General features: G+C 32.5%; 1 protein-coding gene and 1 long non-coding RNA gene across 3 annotated transcripts in view; both read right to left on the bottom strand.

Annotated features, from left to right (window-relative positions):
- The window catches only part of LOC114345883 (ankyrin-1), a 36,902-nt gene extending 31,369 nt beyond the window's left edge, over positions 1-5,533 (bottom strand). The window contains exon 1 of one of the 2 annotated variants that reach the window (XM_028296700.2): positions 4,598-5,533. The gene's annotated coding sequence lies outside the window, so the exon portion shown is untranslated. The remainder of the gene's footprint in view (positions 1-4,597) is intronic. The other variant, XM_028296699.2, reaches the window with a different exon arrangement.
- A 3,375-nt stretch (positions 5,534-8,908) lies between these two features.
- Positions 8,909-11,632, bottom strand: LOC126879688 (uncharacterized). The gene is made up of 3 exons (XR_007696202.1): positions 10,827-11,632; positions 10,034-10,191; positions 8,909-9,091 (listed from the first exon to the last, which is right to left on the bottom strand). It is a non-coding gene; the product is annotated as an uncharacterized LOC126879688 (long non-coding RNA).
- Positions 11,633-14,324: the final 2,692 nt, after the last annotated feature.

Genomic DNA, 14,324 nt, shown 5'->3' with positions numbered 1-14,324 from the left:
GATAATAGGTTAAAGGGCTCCAGTTACATTGTTCTCGTAGTAAAATTTAGGCTTAAACGTTTCTATCTTCGTTATTTTGATTCATACATAAATCAAAAGACAAGTAAAATCTTTGCTAATAGAAAAAAACTCAAATTTCGTTATCATTTTTTACGTCAATCGTGTATTGTTGGAGTTATTATTTTAAATATGATCTAAAATAATCTCTATTTGAAAGATTAAATGTTTTACAGTTTTATAGCTATATACTTTATAAGTATAAATTTTGATGCTATCAACTTTTTCTGGGGCTCATTTTTGATAGGTATTTCTACGTACTTTGACAAGTATTTAGTACCTAAGTGTTATAAAATGCATCTCTTTCCCGTTATTTAAGCTTGAATCCTTAGATTTGAACAGTCGCAGAAAAAAATATACATTTAATTACCAATAACTTACTTTAAATTAACATTAAAGGGTTTTTCAAGTAATCAATTTATTATATTTTTTTAGATTCAATTTTAGTGATGAAAACTTTTTTGTAAAAACTTACAGTTTTTGAGTTATTTATGAAAAATCGCTTTAAAGCATGCATTTTCTTTCACAAAAATTAAAATATTTGATCTTTAATGACTCAAAAATTATTGATTTATTTTAATAACATTATATAACAAATTTTTCTCCCTCTCTCTCGATTGTCCCTCTCTCGATTTGTGGGGTTATTTTTAATAAAGTAATTTTCACCCCCGAGAAGGGGTGACATATACCGCAGGCTAAAACCGCAAGTTGTTATTGTCAATTCGTGAAAATGAATGGAGATTTACCGAAATCGAAGGTCATAGTTGATTTTGACCTTCAGTGACTGCACTATAGAAAGAAAATGGCAATTCAATAATTGAGATGCGTATATTTTGCGAGCTCATTAATTATTAAACGATATGTAGTCGCCAAATAATTAATTTAAATTATTTTAAGTACAACTCTCTCTTAAGCCGGGAATATGGGATGGTTTTCTTGCGAAGGGGTTGTAGCTCTATAATCGAAAGGTGCGTGATTTAAGAGTTTATTCTTAGAATATAAGCTATACGAATTAAACTACTATTAACTTTTTTGTAAAAACTTACAGTTTTTCAGTGATTTACGAAAAACCGCTTCAAAACATGCATTTTTTTCACGAATAATTAAAATCTTTGATCTTTAATAACTTAAAAAGTATTGACTTATTTTAATAAGTTTATATAATAAATTTTGCTTTTAATTTGTTCTTTTATTGATTTGTGCAGTTATTTTTTATAAAATAATTTTCACCCTCGAGAAGGGGCGGTATCAACCCTCAGGGTAAAGGCGCAAGGTGGTACCACGTCACCTTTGTTTCTTGACGTATCCTCTAACCACTGACCAATTTTCGTGAAAATAGATGAAGGTTCACCGAAATTGAAGGTAATCGTTGATTTTTACCTTCAGCGACTACACTATACAAAATAAATTGCAATTTACTTATCTAAATGCGCGTAATTTGGAAGCTTATAAATTATTAAATGATATGCAGTCGCCAAATAATTAATTTAATGCATTTTAAGTACAACTTTCTCTTAAGCCGGGAAGATAGGGTGGTGTTCTTGTGAAGGGGTTGTAGCTCAATAATCAAAATACACGTGATTTAATAGTTTATTCTTAGAGTATATAAGCTATAGAAATTATATCCGCAATATGATATATTTTAAGTTTTCTCAGCATTTTTCTCTTAAGTTAAATCAATAAGTTAAAGGGTTGTTTGGGGGTGAAGGGGATGAGCTCAAAAATCGAAACTATATATTTTCAAGAGCTCATAAAAAGCTCGTAATTCTGTCGCAAAAACCGATTTATTATTCCTATTTTTAAGTAGTGGGGGGGGCTGACTCAGCCCCCCCCCCATTTTAAGTATTAAATTCCTGCTCAGTGGAACGAGCTCAAAATTTTTAGTTTGCGGAATATGAAAGCTCATAAATCAAGGCTATTTGTTTTTTTATTTTTGCAAGTGGGGGGGGGGGCAGCTCTACACGTTAAAATCTTGACTAAAATTACAGTAGAACCCCAATTATCCGTGCTCCTCGGGACCGGATGGCGCACGGATAATTGAAAAGCACGGATAATCGGAACATGTATTTCTTATATATGTTACGGGCAATAATGAAATCCGGCCAATAACGTTAATAACCAGTCAATATTGACAATGGCCATTGAATTAGTCATGTCGACAATGGCTGGATATTAACGTTATTGTTCATAGAAACTGGACATTGATGATAATTTTAAATTCTTGATAACTTTTCCATCATGGTCCGGTCAATGTCAACAATGCCCGTTGTTAATCAGTCAATGTTGAAATTTAGACTAAAAGATAGGTTATGTTTATTATTTGTGTGTTGTAAAATGTGTTACAAAATGTCATGGTTCACTATCTTGTCCAAATAAAAATGATTAGCTTTCAAAAGCTATCTTATATATCTGGACCTCGGAGGTAAACTACTAGGTCTGGATCCCGCGTATAAAAAAAATGTTGATTAATAGCAAGCTGAAAATTTGTTAATAGCTTAAGGGTGTCTAGCCGGATAAACTTTGATATATGGGAACACTGGAACAGGGGCAGTTTTAATTGTGGAACAGGTTAAAAATTTGGAACGGTCAGACCACGAAAACGGCACATTTATTTTGTCCGACAGAATAGACTTAAACTCTCCGAACAGAGATTAAACTCTCATGCAAAAATCAGACTGCTATTTATCACCTGTCATTTTACATATTCTACATGTTCCACTCATTAAAACGCCCATTTGGTGATAAATAGCAGTCTGATTTTTGCATGAGAGTTTAATCTCTGTTCGGAGAGTTTAAGTCTATTCTGTCAGACAAAATAAATGTGCCGTTTTCGTGATCTGACCGTTCCAAATTTTTAACCTGTTCCACAATTAAAACTGCCCCTGTTCCAGTGTTCCCATATATCAAAGTTTATCCGACTAGACACCCTTAAGCTATTAACAAATTTTCAGCTGGCTATTAATCAACTTTTTTATCATACGCGGGATCCAGACCTATACACTATGTCGACATGGGGTTTATTTGACCAAGTTTTTTTAATCCACTTGTTTTATTAGTTGGATGACAGAAATTGGTTATATGTTATCATTAAAATATAGATGTATTGTCTATCAACCCATTATGACATATATCACATTTTTATTAACATTCTAAGTGCTCTAAACTTTGTTGCAAACACACGGTAAACACAGTTGCTCGAAATGACATAGTGTAGTTTACCTCCGAGGTCCAGATATATAAAAAAAAAATAGGACATCATACCTAATTATATTTATTTATCAACATTGGCCATTTCCTTTTAGTCACTGTTGTTATTGACAGGTTATTGATGAAAACTCTAATTTTAGGATACTTTTGTTTACAAAATGGGCCAGTGGAGCATGTTATTGTCGTTGATGGCCGGGCATTGTCATTAATAACTAGGGGAAATGGACATTCACAACAATACCCAGTCTTTAATGTCAATGGCCAATTTACATCATTGTCCGTAACATATATAATACATATGTACACGCATGCATATAATGTACAGCTGGTTCCAAAAAAAACTGATACGACTCTTAAAGCGTATTTTGTAGAAAATTGAGCAGTGTAATTTCAAGTGTAAATACTAATTATTTACTTACTGTCACTGTCACTGCCAAATATTAAAATTTGTAGATAACTTATTCTGTTCAACCTCAAAAAATGGCTGTTTGTTTGTTTATTTTATTATTTGTCTGTCATAATAAATAGAATATATTGTCAGACCAATCATACACTGCTCAAAATGATCAAATCTTACTAAGAGTTATATCAGTTTTTTTAGGAACCAGCTGTACCTAGCATGAAAAGATACCTAACAGAAAATAAAAATCTTTCAGTATGACAGTGTATAGGGTTTCCATCGAGTGATGTATAGTGACGCTATTTTGATAAAACCTCAAAAATTCAATTTAAGTAATAGTAAATTATAGCACAGAAAATCTACAGCACAGATAATCGAGGTTCTACTGTAGATGGAATTTGAATTTTTTATTATATGTCTTGAAAAGTTTATGTTTTTCATTAACAATTCCCTAGTGATTTATTCCAAAAACACATCATTTAACACATTGCGTGGGAATATCTGATCCTAAGAGTTATACTCTGAAAGGACAAAAAAAACACATATTAAAATGTGAATAATCAATGACGTACATGCGTGCCGTCCGCACATTGGTGAAGGCATCATGTGGCTCACATGTATGCCATCCACAAGGAAATGAAGTTTCATAAGTGAAGAATAAAATTTTTTAATATTTAAAATTTTGTATGTTACATAGGAATATGAGGGCATGAGAATCTAAGTAAGGTGGGGCATGGTACAAAAAGGTTGGGAAACACTGCTATTGAGTATATAGGTATTCGTTGCCTCAACTAAAGTGGTCAATAATATTTTTAACCCACAGCAAAGTAACTGGCGAGGAAGAGAATTAACTATTTGAAAACTATTGAGAGGTATTTAGGTATAACACACTAAGTATAAGTAAGTTTTTCACTTAAATATTTTGATACTAACCTTTCTCAAATGTTTTGGTTTTCTTTGAGTTGGTTAAGTCTTTCCTTGTATTTCAGAAACTGGTCTATTTCAGTATTTATGGTACATTTGTTTCAAGTCTAAAGAACCATGTATGTTATGAGTACTTTGCTTACTGGATTCCTCCTGAACTTCACATTTAAAGCCATAAAAACAGCATCATCCAAGTGATTATATTTTATTTGTATTGTTCGCGTTTCCTGGCTAATTTCTTGTTTTCCTTCCAATTATATACACTTGATTTTATGTCTAGAGTACTTACATACTTATAATATTTAGACCAATTTTACCAATAATAATTTTTTATCTATATTCATTGATTTTACCTTAGAATATAAAATAAACCTTTCTTTAAAATCAACCGTTCTTTTATATTCTAAGGATTTTACACTAAATTGACTGTAACTAAAGTTCAAGTTCAAAAAGATTAAATCAAAATCAAAATATATATGAAGATAGCCACTACACTAGTCACTAGTCCTGTCATCTGTCGCTGTCGCTATGATTTGTCACTCGTCGTCGACTTCACTAGACGTTTCACGACCATTTTGTTCCAACATGAACTTTTGGACGATCCAGAAACCGTCACGGAACTACTTGTACCGCTTGTTGTGCGCATGTTCGTAACCGTATCGCCCAGTTATCGTCCGATGACGGTAATCCAATGATAAAAACCAAAGACGTATGCCGTAGATATATTAATATTATGTGATACATGACAGAAGCTCGAAACAAATGACAATCAGAAAAACCCTATTGCCCAATTACTGAAATGGTCATCACGAAACCGTCACTAAAAGATCACAATTCTTGTTGGAACAGTGGGAAGGACGATCCGAGGACGATCATATTTTTGTTGGAACGGATTTTGTTTACTGCGCAGGAGCGTTACCGTTTCGTGACGGTTCTCGGTCGTGTTGGAACACACCTCATGTTAATCTTTCGGATCGAATTAACGCCATCTCTTGATTGGAATGGGAACTAAATTGACAAATTTTAGTTACGTGAGAATTTCAAATTATAAATTTTGCGGGATTTTTGATGAAATTTCGCAGGAAAATAAAACAACACAAAGACAATTCAATGTTTTATTCCATGTTTTACTGAAAACTTTAAATATTCCAATTTGTTTTCAAAATGCTAAACACTACTGCTATGTGTCACGTGAAAGCACTGATGTGTATCGAGTTGAAGGAAAATTTTTGAAAGAATCTTGTAGGATGATTTGTTTAGATAAATATTACCTTATAATCTTTTACAAACTTCCAAAAATATATAGGTCCGAAATGTTGATGACACACTTGTCTATTGGAATAAACTGTTTCAGGATCTATTATATTGTTTTTTTTATGTGGAGAAACACAACACGGGATGATCAATGTAAACTAAAAATTCTACTCATAAAAACGGAGAGGAGGTTAATACACTTGATTAAAATTGTGATTAAATCTAATTAAAAACGTAACACCACTATAATTAACTAATTAAGCCACAAACTGTAAAATAAAAAGTAAATAACAAATTAATTTAATTGTCAACTGTCAGTTGATAAATATGACAAGAGAATTGACTGACAGCGGCATCTCTGGATTGGAATGGAAACTAATTTGCCGTCTTGACCTTGACAATTTACGTGAAACGTCTATGGGTAAGAACATAACAAGTGGGTCTCAGTGGAGGTGGATGTGCAGATCGCGGTCGATGTCGACATCCATGTAAAACAAACACATTGTACTGAATGAAAGAGAACAGAGCAAGTAAGTCGCGATGGAGGTTTATCGCGATGCCATTCAGGAGGTTTACATCGATGCTTTTGAAAATAAAGTGAGTTTGTTTACATGGATGTCTACTGCGCGGCCTACAAGGATGATCTGAGTTGATACTTTTTATATAATCCCTTTTTTGTATTCAGTTTATTTTTGAATTTCTAAAGTAATTAAATTCAGTAAATTTTTGAAATATGAAGGAGGATCTGATTATTTACAGCCAATTGATAGTGGTTCTAGCTCGACTGACAGCGCAGGTGACCTACTTGCTATGTGCTGTCGACATCGACCGCGACTTAACTAGTGGCATCTACCGCGAGATACACCTCCACCTCGACCCACTTGTTATGTGCTTACCCTATGAGTATGTATGGTTTGTGGTTGACTTTACATTACATGATTCATCATGTGATTTGTCATATGATTTGGTCATGGAGTGAAATTTACATGTTTACACTGTGTGATTTGTCATATGATTTTGCATTGTTTATACGGCTCGTGGACTTTATCAAGTTGGAGGGTCCGAGAAGTTAGCCACATTAGATTTTCATAGAACGTTGAATTGAAGTTTGACAGTGTTGCCATGTGATTATAATGTATATATTTTATAATATGTTGCACGCTTCAAATATACAGAGAAAGCTTCGAAAAGTACCTTTTTACATTATTCTATGGATTTTGATATTTTTTAATTTATGTAAAACACGAACGAATAAATATTTGTTGTTTGTTTAGATATTAATTGCAGTTGATTACTAGAAATTTTTTTGTGGCAATTGCCCTGATAGATTTTTGGAGAGATTTGGCAACAGTCAGAACATTTAAATTTGCGTTTGCCAGATTGCACAGATATTCCGCAGATATACATTTTATGAGTTTCTTTTTATTTTATTATATTTCGTTTTATTATTTTATTATTTGGAATTAATGTACCTGAATACTGAAATGCTCTTATTACTGAAAAGTGTTCACTTCGTCAGTACGCTATTTTTGTGTTTATTTTGTATTTTTTAAAATATTAAAATGCCTACAACGATATAGTATCATGTGAAAGACTTATAGTCCTTTTACCCATATAAATAGCTACAACTTCCATTTCAGACAAATTATTTTTCCTAATAGTACTGTGGACTTGTATATCTGTATTTTCAGTTGCATATATTCTGGAGCCTGTTATTATCACAGCTTTTTAATATTTTTGTGGACTTGTATATCTGTGTTTTCAGTTGCATATATTCTGGAGTCTGTTATTATTTACATTATATTAAGGGCCGGTTGTTCGAACACTAATCAACAATGATTAGTCAGACACAACTGTCAATGTCAACTTTGGTTGTGTTGTTGAAAACATAATTGATTATAATTATGAGATTAGTTAATCAATTCACATAACAATTATTAACATAATTGATTAACTAATTTCATAATTTTAATCAATAATTATGTTTTCAGCAACCCAATCAAAGTTGACATTGACAGTTGTGACAGTAATTGAATATTTGATAATGATCATTTTTGATTAGCGTTCGAACAACTGGCCCTTAATATTTCTATCTTTAATCAATATTTAGAGTTTTTTCGATGGCGTTTCAAGTTCAGGTGAAAATATGATATTGTTACAAGTTCTTTACAATACTTTATTTAAACTCCAATACAATATTACAATACGTTAACAACTTGAACAAACTGACAACTTTAAATACTCAAAATCTCAAAAAATACAACTGAACTATCAAATGTCAAACACAATGTTTATATAGTTTTCTGACGTTCTAGACGTCACCAGACAATAGGGAGTTTTTGTGCACACAAATACGTAAACGTAACGCATCTTTTTGACATATACGCTTGCGCATTAATGGTTGAACTCCCGTATCGCGATACGTCCCTAATAACACAAAACATTCCATGAATGTTCCTAGAATGTACACACAGGACATTGAAAACATTCCTGGAATGTCCCCAAATGCACACGAATGTCCCTGGAAAGTACCAGGAAAGTGCTGTGTCAGCATTTTAAATATTCTTAGAATGTTCTGTTGGAACATTCCATGAATGTCTACGAATGTTCTTTGGACATTCACAGTCTATTTTTTAGACTGAATGTCTTGTTGGAACATTCCATGAATGTTCTTTGGACATTCACAGTATATTTTTAGACTGAATGTCTTGTTAGAACATTCCATGAATGTCTACGAACGTTCTTTGAACATTCACAGTATATTTTTTAGACATTCACTGAAATATATCGTCAGTAATGTGACAATATCTCCTATATGTTTTTTCATGAGGTTTGCAGGAGACGAAAAACATTTTTTAAGGTCACTTTCTGGTTTCGTACGTATTCTGACTTTTTTGTAGTAAATAGATAGTTGAATTTACTGCAAAACAAGTCAAAAAATATATGAAAACAGGAGGTGGCCGAAACAAGTTTTTAGTCTATCTTACAAATCTCTTGAAAAAAACAGATAGGAGGTACTGTCACATCACTGACGATATATGGCCATACCAAATAATACATCCTTGATAAATATAAAACATTTTTATTGCAAAAAATCTTTACATACATTTTTTAATGTAATTTGCTGACATTCCTAAATATTATAAAAAAAATGTGTCACATTTGCTTTGTAAACCTATCTTTTGCTTTTCGTAGCCACATATTCCATTTCCTTTCTGGTTTTTTGTAGACCACTTCTCTCAGCTGATTCTAAAAGAAAATAAAATAAAAGGTAATTTTTCTATCCTTTACAATTAACAATCAGAAGAAATATTATTTACAGGTAATAATATGCATAAATAATAATAATAAAAAAATAAATATTAAATAATATTTAAATAAATAATAAATAATATTTAATAAATAAAATAATAATAATGAACATTTTGTATTTTGACAACGACATCCGATGTGGAAGTAGAAACCTTAATAAAATTATTTTTTCAAGTAAATTGTGGCTTATTTCCCCATTAGAATAATTAATTACAAAAAAGCCACAAAGAAATAGATTTTTCACAAACAAATAAGTATTTAATATTCATTATATTTATTGTTTTTATTATTTACTTTAATGTCCTACTGGTACATTATTTGACAAATAATGACATTTCGAAGTCTGTTAAGTACGATATAACGCCCTTGGGCATTAAATTTAAATAACGACTTAGATACTGTCAAGTTGACAAATATCAACCTAAGTAAAACTATGGTTACCACAATTACGTTACTACTGTTACTGGTAAATGTACTTATTTAAAAACTAATCAATTCAAAATTCATTCAAATTTTTCGCATATAAAGAATAATTTAGTCGGACATTAAACGTTAAAGGCACCACAGGTATTATAATAATAACGCTTTCGGTCAACGTATATCCCTATAATACCCTTGGTACCTTAATAACTGTAACATAAGATTATACCTTAATTCTTGTTTTCGATTTCTGATGTTTTTATTTATTTACATTGAATATTAATCTATTTTGTTGTATAATCTACTTCGCAATAATTATGTGATATATTTGACTTAAAATGAATTCAAAAATTTTTTGTAGTTGGGCAACAATGTCAACTTAGATCTCCGATGTAGATAATGAATTACAACAGTATCTATATTGTACGGACTGTATTATTAATTAGGTTATGCATATACCTGTGTGACATAAGCTATTGGAACAGCACAGTCTCTCAAACGAACAGATGAAAGTGAAGTTCTGTCAATATCTTTTTCTAAAAAGTGTTTTGAACATACTCCTCTATTAACAAATCTGATCTATACTTCATGTCTTCTTCGCAGGATCTTCTGGAAAGCTAAAAATACAAAATATATGCATTACTAAGCATTATTAACAAATTTTAGTTTTAAATAAAAAATATGATTAATGAACTCACAAAATTATTATAAAACAGCTTAGAAATTGTTTATTAGTATAGTCGGTTCCCCAAACTCAGACACAACTGGCTAGTGATTTTAGTAGGTAATTTTTTTTGTTTTTGGCCAATTTTGCCAAAATTACAGTAATTAGTACTGAGACTGAGTTTAGCAAATCGACTATAATATTCTGTGTATTCATTAGTTGGTACTGCATATTATAGTGTGTGGTCTACCATCCTATTTATAAACGCATACACTAGCAAAAACGCAAAAAAAATTATTTTAGTTTTACAAATCCTTTTGTTATTACCTATCTCTATTTACTATTTTAGTTAGGAATAAGCGAAGTTTGTGGCTTATTCACAATTATTATTAAAATAATAAATGGATATGACCAATTATTAACTTATAAAATAAAATAATAATTCTTCTGATTTATGCCTTTTATTCACTTTGTTATATCTACATTACTTAAAAGATTTTTTATGAATAGTATTATTAGGGTATTAATAGTATTAATTTATTTTCTGAAATACAGGGCATGCTTTCGTTTACATATTTGCATACTAACCTTTTAATAGGGCTTTTCATTCACAGTCATTTGTTTGGAGCTTCTGTCATAATTGAAACGTTATTCCTGCAGATTTTTTTATCTACATTTGTTTCTGCTACTCCAACGGCGTTAAAAACAGGACACCATTTTATGCATTATGTTAATAATACTATTAAAGCTATTATAAAAGTATCCGAATTAAAAAAATATTCTTAAAAAGCACAAATAATACAAACAATAATCCACGGCAAGGCAAGGTCGCCAAGATGAAGATGACAGATGAAGATGCCAAGATGGCCGAAGCGAGGTCGTTGGTTGGTCGTTTTTAGTCACGTGATGCCCTCTCAAGCGCCATGCACAAAAATGTATGCACGGCGAATTTGAAAATGAACGCAAAAGAAATAAATATAAATGCCTCTCTTGGGTTTTGCATAAGTTATAAGTATTTTTTTTATTAACAAAATCGCATTCCAAATTGAATATTCGCGAACAATAATTTTTATTACATTTGTATGTTTATAATATTGTATTAATTGAACTTGGGAAACTCTTTAAATTTGACATATTATTGCACTGTAGGCCTAAAATGTCACTTAGTTTGTCTGGTATGTTATAAGTAATGTTGTATCTCTTACACGTATGTATTATTTCGCAACTTAAAATATAGGAACATTGGTAGTATGTTCACAGAATGTCTTATGGTAACATTCCAGGAATAATTTAAACAGATGTTCACCGAATGTTCCCTAAATGTCCAGGACATTCAAATATTGATAGAACTTTGGTAGTACATTCCTGGAATGTTGTGTGTTGTTAGGGGTATTACCTAAGGTTACGGGCTGGTACGTTAGGTTCATACGCATCCCTATCGAGCCGAAAGTCACCGAATGCACACGAGGATCTTGCCCGATTACCCACCAAATGAACATTTCATTAGCGTACTACCTGTTTATAAACATTTTAATGTTATATTGGTTATTGGTTTAGTCTATTTGAGTAAAATTATTCTGTGTTTGTAATTGGAAATTGGAGCTTCATAATAGATTTAAAATTTTATTGTTTTTAAGTTGTCTATTAATAAAGCAAAACAAACAAATCTTGTATTAATTTAAGAAATACAGTGATCACCACAATTAATAATTAGATAAACAAATGACCTAGTTTCAGTAAAATTTTCAAATAAATAATACCACACTATTTACATTATACCTACTGGAATTCTGATGTAGGTATACAATAATTTACAACTAAAAAGTGGGTATAAACAGAAATAAAAAAAATTTAACCTAAGGAAAAATAATATTTTTATATTTAAATAGAAGCAATTAAAACCATACAATTTCATCATTCATTTATCTTTTTTTACATTTGTATATTAATTGTATATTGTGTGAACATTGTTTTATTTTTTTAAATGTCAACGGAATTTAAAAATGACTTTACGATTTGCTTTACGTTACGTTAAGGCAGTTACAAAAACTACCTATTTTAACATTCATCCTCTACGACACGTTAGTTGCTTTACGTATACGGAGATGCGTACGTTACGTAGCAACAAAAACTCCCTATTTCTGGGTTATTCCATGACATCCAGAACATTCTCGTACGTGACTACTTCTTCTTTCACGTCGAGGGACTCTTTCTATGTAGGAACAATCTACGGAACTGTCATAACACTGCTCCCTCCTTTATAGTTATTCGCCTCGAATAACTGGTCTATCAGGGTCTGGTTGAAGCCAACAGGGTGGATCAGTTCCATGATATGGGGCTAATCTCTCAATGTGAACTACCTTGGGTTTACTTCTCGCTGAAAACTGGATGCGGTAGAGTAGATCATTTATTTTCTTTAAGACGGTGTACGGGCCTTCCCAGTTTCGTTGAAGTTTCGGACAAAGTCCTTTCTTGCGTGTGGGATTGTATAGCCATACTGGGTCACCCCTTTCGAAAATTGTCCCAGTAGCTTGCACATCGAACCTGGACTTGGCTTTATCACTTTAAAGCTTCAAACTTTTACGAGCAAATTCGTGGACTTTTTCCAGTTTTTCTCTTAAGCTTTCTAGGTACGTCAGGGATGAAGGTTCTTCTTCACAGGTAGGCAATTTTCCGAAAATAAGATCTTGGGGAAGCTTTATTTCTCTTCCGGTGATCATCATTGATGGAGAATAACCGGTTGCTTCATGTTCAGAACTTCTGTAGGCTAACAGGAATAGAGGTATTAGGGTATCCCAATCTTTTTGATTATCAGCAACAAACATTGAGAGGTATTGACAAATAGTTCTATTATGTCTTTCGATCATTCCGTCTGATTGTGGGTGGAGAGGCGTAGTTCGAGTTTTCTTAATACCCAAGATTTTCATTAGTTCTTGCCATAATTCGGATTCAAAATTTCGTCCCTGATCAGAATGCAACTCTAAAGGAACTCCATGTCTTGATACGACGTGTGTTATGAATGCTTCCGCTACAGTCGTCGCTTCTTGATTAGGAAGAGGTGCAATTTCAGGCCATTTTGAAAAATAATCCATTGCAACCATTAAGTACTTGTTACCTCTCTCTGTCGTTGGAAGTGGACCGAGAATATCAACTGCAAGTCGTTCAAAAGGCTCTCCGGAAAGATATTGTGCCATTTTACCACGACTTCTTGTTCTAGGGCCTTTTCTACCGTTACACAAGTCGCATTTCTTACACCATTCTTCTACATCTCGGCGACAATTGATCCAATAAAATCTGTCTCGAACCCTGGCCAGTGTTCTTTTTACCCCAAAATGTCCTCCAGACAGGCTGCTATGAAGTTCTTGCAACACACTTTTAATGTGTGATGTTGGCAGTACCACTTGTTGAACTATACGTACTCCATCGGGACTTTCCCACTTCCGATATAATAGACCATTCGAAAGATGCAAAGATTCCCATTGAGCCCAGTACGCCTTTATAGTTCGACTGTATTTAGATATTTCCTGCCAAATAGGTCTTACTCCATTTTTAAGCCATTCTCGTATGACTCTTAAGTCATTATCTTTCTTTTGACTCTTCTTAATGTTTTCCAGGGAAGTCTGATCATTATCTTCTTCCTGTTCAACCGTGGTCATGCAGAGACTTACTTCTTCAGTTACGCTCTCTTTTTCTTCAAGTCTTTTACAGTACTGGCATTGTCGTTCTAAACAGGGTCGCCTAGAAAGAATATCGGCATTGTTATGGAGACGCCCTTTTCGATGTACTATGTCGAAGTTATACTGTTGGAGTCTCTCTATCCATCGAGCTACTTGTCCTTCTGGCTTTTTAAAATTCATTAGCCACTGCAAAGCGCTATGGTCTGTTCTAATTGTAAAATTTCTGTTATAAAGGAAGGTATGAAAGTGTTCTAGGGCTTTTATAATAGCTAGAAGCTCTTTTCTGGTAACGCAATAATTCTTTTCTGCCTTTCCTATGGTTTTACTAAAATATGCAATAACTTTTTCTTCACCTTCCTGTTCTTGTGATAATACAGCGCCAATACCATGCTGAGATGCGTCACAATCC

This window comes from Diabrotica virgifera, chromosome 2 (genome assembly GCF_917563875.1).
Source record: "Diabrotica virgifera virgifera chromosome 2, PGI_DIABVI_V3a".
NCBI classification, from domain to species: domain Eukaryota; kingdom Metazoa; phylum Arthropoda; class Insecta; order Coleoptera; family Chrysomelidae; genus Diabrotica; species Diabrotica virgifera.
This window is presented reverse-complemented; position numbering and strand designations above follow the sequence as displayed.